The following is a 12,824-nucleotide window of genomic DNA, read 5'->3' as shown; positions in this document are numbered from 1 at the left end:
TTGAATCTTGCAACGTTTGCTGCAATAGGTATGTCAATGTCCTCAGCAAGGCCTTTTCAGACCTTGGTGGTCTAATCAATTGTTTGACTGGACACCGGAGAGACGAGAGAAATTTCTTGGGGATGGGCAATGCAAGACATCACGTACTGGTACATCTAACCTTGACTTACATCGTAATAACGGCTAAAACAAAATTAGTAATTTTGCATGCGAATTACATAGGAAACATTTATAACTTAGTCAAGACGTGCCTATTTTCAGAACGTCCTAGAGGTTATAAGGACCACATCAGTATGAATTGCATCTATATTGACCTCAGTAAGCCAAATTTTGAAAGAAAACTACGACATGACTACGTTATAGCATTTCCAGAATCAAAACTGTATGTTTTAAGTTTAAAGGAAAACGCCATTTTGATCAATCATGAACTGTATACTTTATTCCAATCATTTTTTCAGAGATTTTACCAAATCCGAAAAGTTTCGGATTTGATAAAGTCAGAATCTGGCAGTATTTACTGCTATATTTGCATCAATCCCCACAGTAAGGACTTTTCATTCCTTACTGCCCTAGCTAGAGAGCATGATAGGCAACGGGGAGAAACGTTGATTTTGGTGGTGGTGATTTTAAAACCCCATCGGGTCTTTAATCATAGAACCCCGAATAACATCATGAAACCGGCTATCTTTAAATATTCAAATTCGCATGCAAAATTATTTCCAACAGACTTATAATATAGTCATGACGTGCTTTTATACATTAAACTGTAGAGATCTAGGTAACCACCTCAAACTTCTAGGCATCCTGGTTGATCTGAATAAGCCAAAACATGGGGGGAAATTACATCATGACTACGTTATAGCGTTACAAGAAACAAAAATGTATGTATTAAGCTCAAAGCATAAGGCCATTTTGACCAGCTATAAATTGAATTATCTAATCCAGCCATGCAGCCATAATATTTCAGGAGTTTTACTTTTATTATTTCCCAATAAATGGAAAATTCAGAGTTTTTACCAAAGCCAGATGGCTTTGGCTCTGAAAGAGTCAGAATCTGGCAGCATTTACTGCTCTATATATATCAATCCCCTCAGCAAGGACTACTCAGTCCTTACTGGCCTGGCTAACAAATTAGCCGAGCAACGAAGAGATATATAGTTTTTTGTTTGGGGGTGATTTTAACAGCCGATCAAGTTCTGAATTATGCAATCTTGCATTACATCGTAGTGACCGGCGGGTTCAAAGATATCACATAATTTGCAACATTTTCGAATCAATTGGATGCTTTGACCTTTTCAAGGTCTGGAACAAAATGTATCCCACCCATTTTGACCAAAAATCAAAATCCGAATCGCGTCTAGACTACATTTTTAGCAATAAAATTGACGAAATAACGACCTTGACTACATTATACACAAATTATAGCGACCATAATGCATTACATGCATGTTTTTCAAATTTTCAAGATTTGATGCATGTAAATGGCCAAAGTTACTGGAAATTGAATTATAACGTAGTTAGAGAGCACAATAAGCCATCAGAACTGGTAGAAACACTCCAGGGGCTGTCTGATGAGTCTCTGAAACTGCCATTATCAGGGACATACAAAAAAATTTAAAGCCAGACTTCGTGACTGGTTGCGTTTTTTATGCATTAATGGCCATAGACAATTGAATAAAGATAACGCACCCTACATACAAAGTAGTACGCCTGCAGATATACTTTCTATCAATTCAGAGACAACCAGACAGCCCCAGTTGGCCTCTAGACAGGCCAACTGTCCTTTCTCTTCTCTCAGAGATGAGATGGACTTGAGGACCAAATTTAAGTCCATTCGTGGATTTTATTTGGACCTCAACCATGGTGATTCGGGTGCGCTTAAATCACTGCTAAGTTACTTCAAAGTTAATAAAAGTATTAAGCAAATAAAGCTGAAAAGTGGTGAAATTTCCAATGACATTGATGAAATTTTGAACGAATTCTCGAGCTTTTACTCCAATATTTACTATAAAAAAACGGTTGCTGACGCCAACTACGCACCTAGGGAGGAGCTTTTGAATGTTTTCAAGCTGCGAAATTCAAAACGAATAAAGAAAATTACCAAAATGTTTAATAATTCGCCAATAGGTGAAGAGGAAGTGAAGCAAGCTATAAATAAATTAAGTAAAAATAGCGCACCTGGATCTGATGGTCTTACTTCAGACTTGTATAAAAGCCACTCAAATTTTTTCGCTCCGTTGCTCGCTGAATTATTTAACTCGATGTGCTACAATAAAGCGGCACCTAGGTCGTTTCTCATTTCAATAATAAAACTCATCCCAAAAATTGAAAACAGTTTAAATGTGGACGAATTCCGACCAATAAGCCTCCTTAACACTGATCTCAAAATTCTTTCCCATGTTCTGGCATCTCGTTTAAGAGACCCTTCAAATAATCTAATACGCAAACATCAACTTGCTTATTTGCCAAAGCGCAGTATTCATACAGCCATAATTAGGGCTAGATTAGCTCAAGAAAAACTCGGAAAATCTAATTGTGTGGTAGCCATCGAGTTCAGTAAGGCTTTTGATCGTATGGACCGTGATTACATTTTGAACGTTTTAACAGCCATAGGCTGTCCAGAAATCATAACTTCTTTGATATCCATCATATAAACTGATACCAAAGCGATGATAGAAATAGGTGGCTTACCTATCACGATCAATTAGAGTCGACAATGGGATTAAACAAGGATGCCCTCTTTCGGCGCTTTTGTTCATTTTAGGAATGGAACTTTTACTCCAAGCCATACGCTACAATAAATCTATCAAATCCAACCAAGTACTTAAAATTGTGGCCTACGCCGATGATATTAGTGTTTTCATTAAACGCGCTTGTATCGGAAATTTACTTGATGAAATCAATAAGTTCAATTTGGTATCAAAACTTGCTATAAATGTCAATAAAACCAACGTTCTGAGTTTAGGTTTCGTGCCTAAACATTTGAAGAAAGTATCAGCCCTTAAATTATTAGGCATACGCTTAAGCTTGAATGATTCATTGAAAATAAAAATCAAGATATTGGAAGAAACGATCAATAGTTCAGCTAAATTCAGCTTAAAATGTATGACTCTCCGGGCGCGAAGCCTGGATATTGAGACTTTTGTGACCTCAAGACTTGTATATGTGATGAGGCACTTGGAGTTGACAAAAACTTTCATTGATAGGTTAGAAATGAAATTGATTAACAGTGTATGGCTTGGAGGAAAACATTCAATCAACAAGCAGATCTTATACCTTCCATTCAATAATGGAGGCACTGGCTTCAAAAATTTAAATTTTTTTATTGCGGCTGCAAAAATTTTTGACATGGTATCCCTACTTAGTACCTTGGGTAGCAACAAAGAAGTGATCTACTTCAAAAAATCTAAAATTTTTAGATCCTTCAAAAATTTCTTAATTAAAAAGAACATTTTCATCCTCGAGTTTGCTCGAGATAGTTTCAAGCTAGTCCAAAATGGAAAAGTGATTGATCCAATGAAGATGAACATATCTATTCTTTATGCAGAGCTGATGCTTCCAAATTATAAAACGAAAGTTATAGCTAGAAAAATTGCGAATTTCTACCCGGATCTTAATCTATCAGACAAATCTTTGATTTTTCAATTTTTAACCAAAATATGGAAACACAAAAAGTTCACCCTTCTAGATAAAAACATTCTCTACTTATTTTTCCTAAACAGTTATCTGGATAAGCCCAGGAAATGGATTAAAAATTTAGTGGACCACCCACTTTGTTACTCTTGTGAAAGAGAGTTCGAAACCATGCAACATTTGTTTTTCGCTTGTGAAAACTGCTTTACTTTTAAAGAAAAACTTAAATTCAATTCAATAAAAGATCTGCTTGTTGAAGAAACTGTAATAGGCATGAAATACATTGTAGCTAAGCTGATATCATCATGGTGTCAAGATACATCTGAATATATCAAAAAACTTGGTTCCATTCCATAAAATGATTATCTTCATGGTGTATTATATTACATTTGATGTCATATTTTTTCTCTGCTAACTGTAACTAATTATGTGTAACTAATTGCTTTCCCTTTTTGTAATTTGTAATTACAATCTTTAATAAATTATTTGAAAGCCTAATTGTTGTGGTAAACTTATTAAATAGGTAAGTATTCAATTCTATTTGATAACTTTTCTTTGAATGCACTCTGCGACAGCAGAGAGCACCCCATTTTTTGAAAAATGCAAGAAAAAAAACTGCACTAACTGAAGAGTTAGCTTTTAGGTCGTTTTTCTTCCAAAATGGCCGAATTTCAGCTCCCCCCAAAATTTCAACTGATGATTACTCCACGAACACTGAAGCTACAGAAGTCGTTTTGGGCTCGTTGGAATTGTTCTGAGTTCAAAATTGTGATACAAAATTAAAAAAAAATAAAATTTAGACCAAAAAGAACAAAAAAAATTTTGAAATTTTCGTTTTTTGCACCACGCTCGATTAGGCTTAACTTTTTGGCATCACCGAGCTTTCAAGAACTCATAACTTTGAACTGGTTCGACGAAATTGGTTCATTTTCTCAGTCCCCCAAGATTTGACGATGGTCTTACGATAGAAATAAAAAAATTTGGAAGTCTTAAGTTTTTTGGGCAAGTTATGGCCGTTCGCGCAATTCACCAGGCTCAATTAGACTCTTCATACTGACATCTTCACTCTATTAAGGTAATTTGCAGGTTCAGAATTTTCACGATGGTAGTGTAAGACCGGGACAATCCGTGAGTCAACTGAAGCAAGCTTCGGTGTCAACTCGGGAAGTAAAAATCAGTTTAATATTGGTGCCAAGCTATGCCCAGCATGCCAGATATCAAGCTGACAAGAACAGATACTACACATGATCTTAGCCAAAAGGCCGAGAAGCGATACCTAAACCTTTTCCTAATTTTGGTACATGCCTTGAACACAACAATGAAAAAACAGCTCGCATCATAAAATTTTATATTTATCCGACTGGGTTGAGAGCTGGGTTGCTCCCGGACCAACTTATGGAAGGTCAAGGGGGAAAGTTGAAAAGAGGTAGCCATAATGACACTTCGCCCTAACAAAACTCCCCTGCTGGCTAGTAAATCTATCGTAAGAGTACAGAAGACTATATTATAACTATCTGCGTTTGTGCCGTTACATACGACATGGGCTTAACGATGTGGACAAAGACAGAATCTGCGGTTCTGCCTTAGGCATTTGAGTAATTCCGCTTCCATTTATATCCTGACTAGCATATAACTATGTACATTACTTTTAAAACACTCGCCCTCGCGCGAGAGTAGAAATATGCTTTTATACCATGTAAAATTTTGCGCGCTCACGTTATAATTTATGCAATTCAAACAAAATTTGAAAAATTGACAATTTTCAGAATTTTTTTGGCCCAATGAGTTTTATGGCCAAATCGGCTGGTCAAAATCTACGGAGCGTGTACAGGGTGTCTTAGATGACCATCTGTGGCATGATAGCCGCTCACTCAACGTTAGTGGCATATGGTCGGATACCAGCCAGGATACTGATAGATGCTTTTAGCCTAATTGTTGTGATAAACTTATTAAAAAGGTAAGTATTCAAATCTATTTGATAAGTTTTCTTTGAATGCACACTGCGACAGCAGAGAGCACCACATTTTATGAAAAATGCCAGAAAAAAAACTGCACTAACTGAAAAGTTAGCTTTTAGGTCGATTTTCTTCCAAAATGGCCGAATTTCAGCTCCCCTCAAAATTTCAACTGATGATTACTCCACGAACACTGAAGCTAAAGAAGTCGTTTTGGGCTCGTTGGAATTGTTTTGAGTCCAAAATTGTGATACAATATTGAAAAAATAAAATTTTGACAGAAAAGAACAAAAATTTTGAAATTTTCGTTTTTTGCACCACGCTCGATTAGGCTTAACTTTTTGGCATCACCGAGCTTTCAAGAACTCATAACTTTGAACTGGTTCGACAAAATTGGTTCATTTTCGCAGTCCCCCAAGATTTGACGATGGCCTTACGATAGAAATAGAAAAATTTGGAAGTCCTAAGTTTTTTGGGCAAGTTATGGCCGTTCGCGCAATTCACCAGGCTCAATTAGACTCTTCATACTGACATCTTCACTCTGTTAAGGTAAATTGCATAGTGCGGGTTCAGAATTTTCAGGTGGACTGCTCCCGATGGTAGTGTAAGACCGGGACAATCCGTCAGTCAACTGAAGCAAGCTTCGATGTCAACTCGGGAAGTAAAAATCAGTTTAATATTGGTGCCAGGCAATGCCCAGCATGCCAGATATTAAGCTGACAAGAACAGATACTACACATGATCTTAGCCAAAAGGCCGAGAAGCGATAACTAAACCTTTTCCTAATTTTGGTACATGCCTTGAACACAACAATGAAAAAACAGCTCGCATCATAAAAATTTATATTTATCCGACTGGGTTGAGAGCTGGGTTGCTCCCGGACCAACTTATGAAAGGTCAAGGGGGAAAGTTGAAAAGAGGTAGCCATAATGACACTTCGCCCTAACAAAACTCCCCTGCTGGCTAGTAAATCTATCGTAAGAGTACAGTAGACTACATTATAACCATCTGCGTTTGTGCCGTTACATAGGACATGGGCTTAACGATGTGGACAAAGACAGAATCTGCGGTTCTGCCTTAGGCATTTGAGTAATTCCGCTTCCATTTATATCCTGACTAGCATATAACTATGTACATTACTTTTAAAACACTCGCCCTCGCGCGAGAGTAGAAATATGCTCTTATACCATGTAAAATTTTGCACGCTCACGTTATAATTTATGCAATTCAAACAAAATTTGAAAAATTGACAATTTTCAGAATTTTTTTGGCCCAATGAGTTTTATGGCCAAATCGGCTGGTCAAAACCTACGGAGCCTGTACAGGGTGTCTTAGATGACCATCTGTGGCTTGATAGCCGCTCACTCAACATTGGTGGCATATGGTGGAATACCAGCCAGGATACTGATAGATGCTTTTAGCCTAATTGTTGTGATAAACTTATTAATTAGGTAAGTATTCAAATCTATTTGATAAGTTTTCATTGAATGCACTCTGCGACAGCAGAGAGCACCCAATTTTTTTGAAAAATGCAAGAAAAAAAACTGCACTAACTGAAAAGTTAGCTTTTAGGTCGATTTTCTTCCAAAATGGCCGAATTTCAGCTCCCCCCAAAATTTCAACTGATGATTACTCCACGAACACTGAAGCTACAGAAGTCGTTTTGGGCTCGTTGGAATTTTTCTGAGTCCAAAATTGTGATACAATATTGAAAAAAAAAATTAGTCAGAAAAGAACAAAAATTTTGAAATTTTCGTTGTTTGCACCACGCTCGATTAGGCTTAACTTTTTGGCATCACCGAACTTTTTGGGATCAACTCGGGAAGTAAAAATCAGTTTAATATTGGTGCCAGGCAATGCCCAGCATGCCAGATATTAAGCTGACAAGAACAGATACTACACATGATCTTAGCCAAAAGGCCGAGAAGCGATAACTAAACCTTTTCCTAATTTTGGTACATGCCTTGAACATAACAATGAAAAAACAGCTCGCATCATAAAAAATTATATTTATCCGACTGGGTTGAGAGCTGGGTTGCTCCCGGACCAACTTATGAAAGGTCAAGGGGGAAAGTTGAAAAGAGGTAGCCATAATGACACTTCGCCCTAACAAAACTCCCCTGCTGGCTAGTAAATCTATCGTAAGAGTACAGTAGACTACATTATAACCATCTGCGTTTGTGCCGTTACATACGACATGGGCTTAACGATGTGGACAAAGACAGAATCTGCGGTTCTGCCTTAGGCATTTGAGTAATTCCGCTTCCATTTATATCCTGACTAGCATATAACTATGTACATTACTTTTAAAACACTCGCCCTCGCGCGAGAGTAGAAATATGCTCTTATACCATGTAAAACTTTGCACGCTCACGTTATAATTTATGCAATTCAAACAAAATTTGAAAAATTGACAATTTTCAGAATTTTTTTGGCCCAATGAATTTTATGGCCAAATCGGCTGGTCAAAACCTACGGAGCCTGTACAGGGTGTCTTAGATGACCATCTGTGGCTTGACAGCCGCTCACTCAACATTGGTGGCATATGGTGGAATACCAGCCAGGATACTGATAGATGCTTTTAGCCCAATTGTTGTGATAAACTTATTAACTAGGTAAGTATTCAAATCTATTTGATAAGTTTTCATTGAATGCACTCTGCGACAGCAGAGAGCACCCAATTTTTATGAAAAATGCAAGAAAAAAAACTGCACTAACTGAAAAGTTAGCTTTTAGGTCGATTTTCTTCCAAAATGGCCGAATTTCAGCTCCCCCCAAAATTTCAACTGATGATTACTCCACGAACACTGAAGCTACAGAAGTCGTTTTGGGCTCGTTGGAATTTTTCTGAGTCCAAAATTGTGATACAATATTGAAAAAAAATTTAGTCAGAAAAGAACAAAAATTTTGAAATTTTCGTTTTTTGCAACACGCTCGATTAGGCTTAACTTTTTGGCATCACCGAGCTTTCAAGAACTCATAACTTTGAACTCGTTCGACAAAATTGGTTCATTTTCGCAGTCCCACAAGATTTGACAATGGTCTTACGATAGAAATAGAAAAAATTGGAAGTACTAAGTTTTTTGGGCAAGTTATGGCCGTTCGCGCAATTCACCAGGCTCAATTAGACTCTTCATACTGACATCTACACTCTGTTAAGGTAAATTGCATAGTGCGGGTTCAGAATTTTCAGGTGGACTGCTCCCGATGGAAGTGTAAGACCGGGACAATCCGTGAGTCAACTGAAGCAAGCTTCGATGTCAACTCGGGAAGTAAAAATCAGTTTAATATTGGTGCCAGGCAATGCCCAGCATGCCAGATATTAAGCTGATAAAAACAGATACTACACATGATCTTAGCCAAAAGGCCGAGAAGCGATAACTAAACCTTTTCCTAATTTTGGTAGATGCCTTGAACACAACAATGAAAAAACAGCTCGCATCATAAAAAATTATATTTATCCGACTGGGTTGAGAGCTGGGTTGCTCCCGGACCAACTTATGAAAGGTCAAGGGGGAAAGTTGAAAAGAGGTAGCCATAATGACACTTCGCCCTAACAAAACTCCCCTGCTGGCTAGTAAATCTATCGTAAGAGTACAGTAGACTACATTATAACCATCTGCGTTTGTGCCGTTACATACGACATGGGCTTAACGATGTGGACAAAGACAGAATCTGCGGTTCTGCCTTAGGCATTTGAGTAATTCCGCTTCCATTTATATCCTGACTAGCATATAACTATGTACATTACTTTTAAAACACACGCCCTTGCGCGAGAGTAGAAATATGCTCTTATACCATGTAAAATTTTGCACGCTCACGTTATAATTTATGCAATTCAAACAAAATTTGAAAAATTGACAATTTTCAGAATTTTTTTGGCCCAATGAGTTTTATGGCCAAATCGGCTGGTCAAAACCTACGGAGCGTGTACAGGGTGTCTTAGATGACCATCTATGGCATGATAGCCGCTCACTCAACGTTAGTGGCATATGGTGGAATACCAGCCAGGATACTGATAGATGCTTTTAGCCTAATTGTTGTGATAAACTTATTAAATAGGTAAGTATTCAAATCTATTTGATAAGTTTTCTTTGAATGCACTCTGCGACAGCAGAGAGCACCCCATTTTATGAAAAATGCAAGAAAAAAAACTGCACTAACTGAAAAGTTAGCTTTTAGGTCGATTTTCTTCCAAAATGGCCGAATTTCAGCTCCCCCCAAAATTTCAACTGATGATTACTCCACGAACACTGAAGCTACAGAAGTCGTTTTAGGCTCGTTGGAATTTTTCTGAGTCCAAAATTGTGATACAATTTTGAAAAATAAAATTTAGACAGAAAAGAACAAAAATTTTGAAATTTTCGTTGTTTTGCACCACGCTCGATTAGGCTTAACTTTTTGGCATCACCAAGCTTTCAAGAACTCATAACTTTGAACTCGTTCGACAAAATTGGTTCATTTTCGCAGTCCCCCAAGATTTGACGATGGTCTTACGATAGAAATAGAAAAATTTGGAAGTCCTAAGTTTTTTGGGCAAGTTATGGCCGTTCGCGCAGTTCACCAGGCTCAATTAGACTCTTCATACTGACATCTTCACTCTGTTAAGGTAAATTGCATAGTGCGGGTTCAGAATTTTCAGGTGGACTGCTATCGACGGTAGTGTAAGACCGGGACAATCAGTGAGTCAACTGAAGCAAGCTTCGATGTCAACTCGGGAAGTAAAAATCAGTTTAATATTGGTGCCAGGCAATGCCCAGCATGCCAGATATTAAGCTGGCAAGACCAGATACTACACATGATCTTAGCCAAAAGGCCGAGAAGCGATAACTAAACTTTTTCCTAGTTTTGGTACATGCCTTGAACACAACAATGAAAAAACAGCTCGCATCATAAAAATTTATATTTATCCGACTGGGTTGAGAGCTGGGTTGCTCCCGGACCAACTTATGAAAGGTCAAGGGGGAAAATTGAAAAGAGGTAGCCATAATGACACTTCGCCCTAACAAAACTCCCCTGCTGACTAGTAAATCTATCTTAAGAGTACAGTAGACTACATTATAACCATCTGCGTTTGTGCCGTTACATACGACATGGGCTTAACGATGTGGACAAAGACAGAATCTGCGGTTCTGCCTTAGGCATTTGAGTAATTCCGCTTCCATTTATATCCTGACTAGCATATAACTATGTACATTACTTTTAAAACACTCGCCCTCGCGCGAGAGTAGAAATATGCTCTTATACCATGTAAAACTTTGCACGCTCACGTTATAATTTATGCAATTCAAACAAAATTTGAAAAATTGACAATTTTCCGAATTTTTTTGGCCCAATGAGTTTTATGGCCAAATCGGCTGGTCAAAACCTACGGAGCGTGTACAGGGTGTCTTAGATGACCATCTATGGCATGATAGCCGCTCACTCAACGTTGGTGGCATATGGTGAAATACCAGCCAGGATACTGATAGATGCTTTTAGCCTAATTGTTGCGACAAACTTATTAAATAGGTAAGTATTCAAATCTATTTGATAAATTTTCTTTGAAAGCACTCTGCGACAGTAGAGAGCACCCCATTTTATGAAAAATGCAAGAAAAAAAACTGCACTAACTGAAAAGTTAGCTTTTAGGTCGATTTTCTTCCAAAATGGCCGAATTTCAGCTCCCCCCAAAATTTCAACTGATGATTACTCCACGAACACTGAAGCTACAGAAGTTGTTTTGGGCTCGTTGGAATTTTTCTGAGTCCAAAATTGTGATACAATATTGAAAAATAAAATTTAGACAGAAAAAAAAAACAAAAATTTTGAAATTTTCGTTTTTTGCACCACGCTCGATTAGGCTTAACTTTTTGGCATCACCGAGCTTTCAAGAACTCAAACTTTGAACTCGTTCGACAAAATTGGTTCATTTTCGCAGTCCCCCATGATTTGACAATGGTCTTACAATAGAAATAGAAAAATTTGGAAGTCCTAAGTTCTTTGGGCAAGTTATGGCCGTTCGCGCAATTCACCATGCTCAATTAGATTCTTCATACTGACATCTTCACTCTGTTAAGGTAAATTGCATAGTGCGGGTTCAGAATTTTCTGGTGGACTGCTCCCAATTGTAATGTAAGACCGGGACAATCCGTGAGTCAACTGAAGCAAGCTTCGATGTCAACTCGGGAAGTAAAAATCAGTTTAATATTGGTGCCAGGCAATGCCCAGCATGCCAGATATTAGGCTGGCAAGAACAGATACTAAACATGATCTTAGCCAAAAGGCCGAGAAGCGATAACTAAACCTTTTCCTAATTTTGGTAGATGCCTTGAACACAACAATGAAAAAACAGCTCGCATCATAAAAATTTATATTTATCCGACTGGGTTGAGAGCTGGGTTGCTCCCGGACCAACTTATGAAAGGTCAAGGGGGAAAGTTGAAAAGAGGTAGCCATAATGACACTTCGCCCTAACAAAACTCCCCTGCTGGCTAGTAAATCTATCGTTAGAGTACAGTAGACTACATTATAACCATCTGCGTTTGTGCCGTTACATACGACATGGGCTTAACGATGTGGACAAAGACAGAATCTGCGGTTCTGCCTTAGGCATTTGAGTAATTCCGCTTCCATTTATATCCTGACTAGCATATAACTCTGTACATTACTTTTAAAACACTCGCCCTCGCGCGAGAATAGAAATATGCTCTCATACCATGTAAAATTTTGCACGCTCACGTTATAGTTTATGCAATTCAAACAAAATTTGAAAAATTGACAATTTTCAGAATTTTTTTGGCCCAATGAGTTTTAAGGCCAAATCGGCTGGTCAAAACCTACGGAGCGTGTACAGGGTGTCTTAGATGACCATCTATGGCATGATAGCCGCTCACTCAACGTTAGTGGCATATGGTGGAATACCAGCCAGGATACTGATAGATGCTTTTAGCCTAATTGTTGTGATAAACTTATTAAATAGGTAAGTATTCAAATCTATTTGATAAGTTTTCTTTGAATGCACTCTGCGACAGCAGAGAGCACCCCATTTTATGAAAAATGCCAGAAAAAAAATGCACTATCTTAAAAGTTAGCTTTCAGGTCGAATTTCTTCCAAAATGGCCGAATTTCAGCTCCCCCCAAAAATTCAACTGATGATTACTCCACGAACACTGAAGCTGCAGAAGTCGTTTTGGGCTCGTTGGAATTTTTCTGAGTCCAAAATTGTGATACAATATTGAAAAAATAAAATTTAGA

General features: G+C 37.9%; 5 non-coding genes and 1 pseudogene across 5 annotated transcripts; all 6 read right to left on the bottom strand.

Annotated features, from left to right (window-relative positions):
• Positions 1-4,716: 4,716 nt before the first annotated feature.
• LOC134849761 (U2 spliceosomal RNA) lies at positions 4,717-4,907 on the bottom strand. Its single transcript, XR_010163768.1, has one exon. It is a non-coding gene; the product is annotated as a U2 spliceosomal RNA (small nuclear RNA).
• Positions 4,908-6,165: 1,258 nt separating this feature from the next.
• LOC134849594 (U2 spliceosomal RNA) lies at positions 6,166-6,356 on the bottom strand. The gene has a single exon (XR_010163610.1). It is a non-coding gene; the product is annotated as a U2 spliceosomal RNA (small nuclear RNA).
• Positions 6,357-7,395: 1,039 nt separating this feature from the next.
• LOC134849784 (U2 spliceosomal RNA) lies at positions 7,396-7,520 on the bottom strand (annotated as a pseudogene).
• Positions 7,521-8,776: 1,256 nt separating this feature from the next.
• LOC134849648 (U2 spliceosomal RNA) lies at positions 8,777-8,967 on the bottom strand. The gene has a single exon (XR_010163662.1). It is a non-coding gene; the product is annotated as a U2 spliceosomal RNA (small nuclear RNA).
• Positions 8,968-10,225: 1,258 nt separating this feature from the next.
• On the bottom strand, positions 10,226-10,416 carry LOC134849740 (U2 spliceosomal RNA). The gene has a single exon (XR_010163749.1). It is a non-coding gene; the product is annotated as a U2 spliceosomal RNA (small nuclear RNA).
• A 1,259-nt stretch (positions 10,417-11,675) lies between these two features.
• Positions 11,676-11,866, bottom strand: LOC134849656 (U2 spliceosomal RNA). The gene has a single exon (XR_010163669.1). It is a non-coding gene; the product is annotated as a U2 spliceosomal RNA (small nuclear RNA).
• Between the last annotated feature and the right edge of the window lie 958 nt (positions 11,867-12,824).

The sequence above is a fragment of the Symsagittifera roscoffensis genome, chromosome 6 (genome assembly GCF_963678635.1).
Source record: "Symsagittifera roscoffensis chromosome 6, txSymRosc1.1, whole genome shotgun sequence".
Taxonomy (NCBI): Eukaryota; Metazoa; Xenacoelomorpha; order Acoela; family Convolutidae; genus Symsagittifera; species Symsagittifera roscoffensis.
This window is presented reverse-complemented; position numbering and strand designations above follow the sequence as displayed.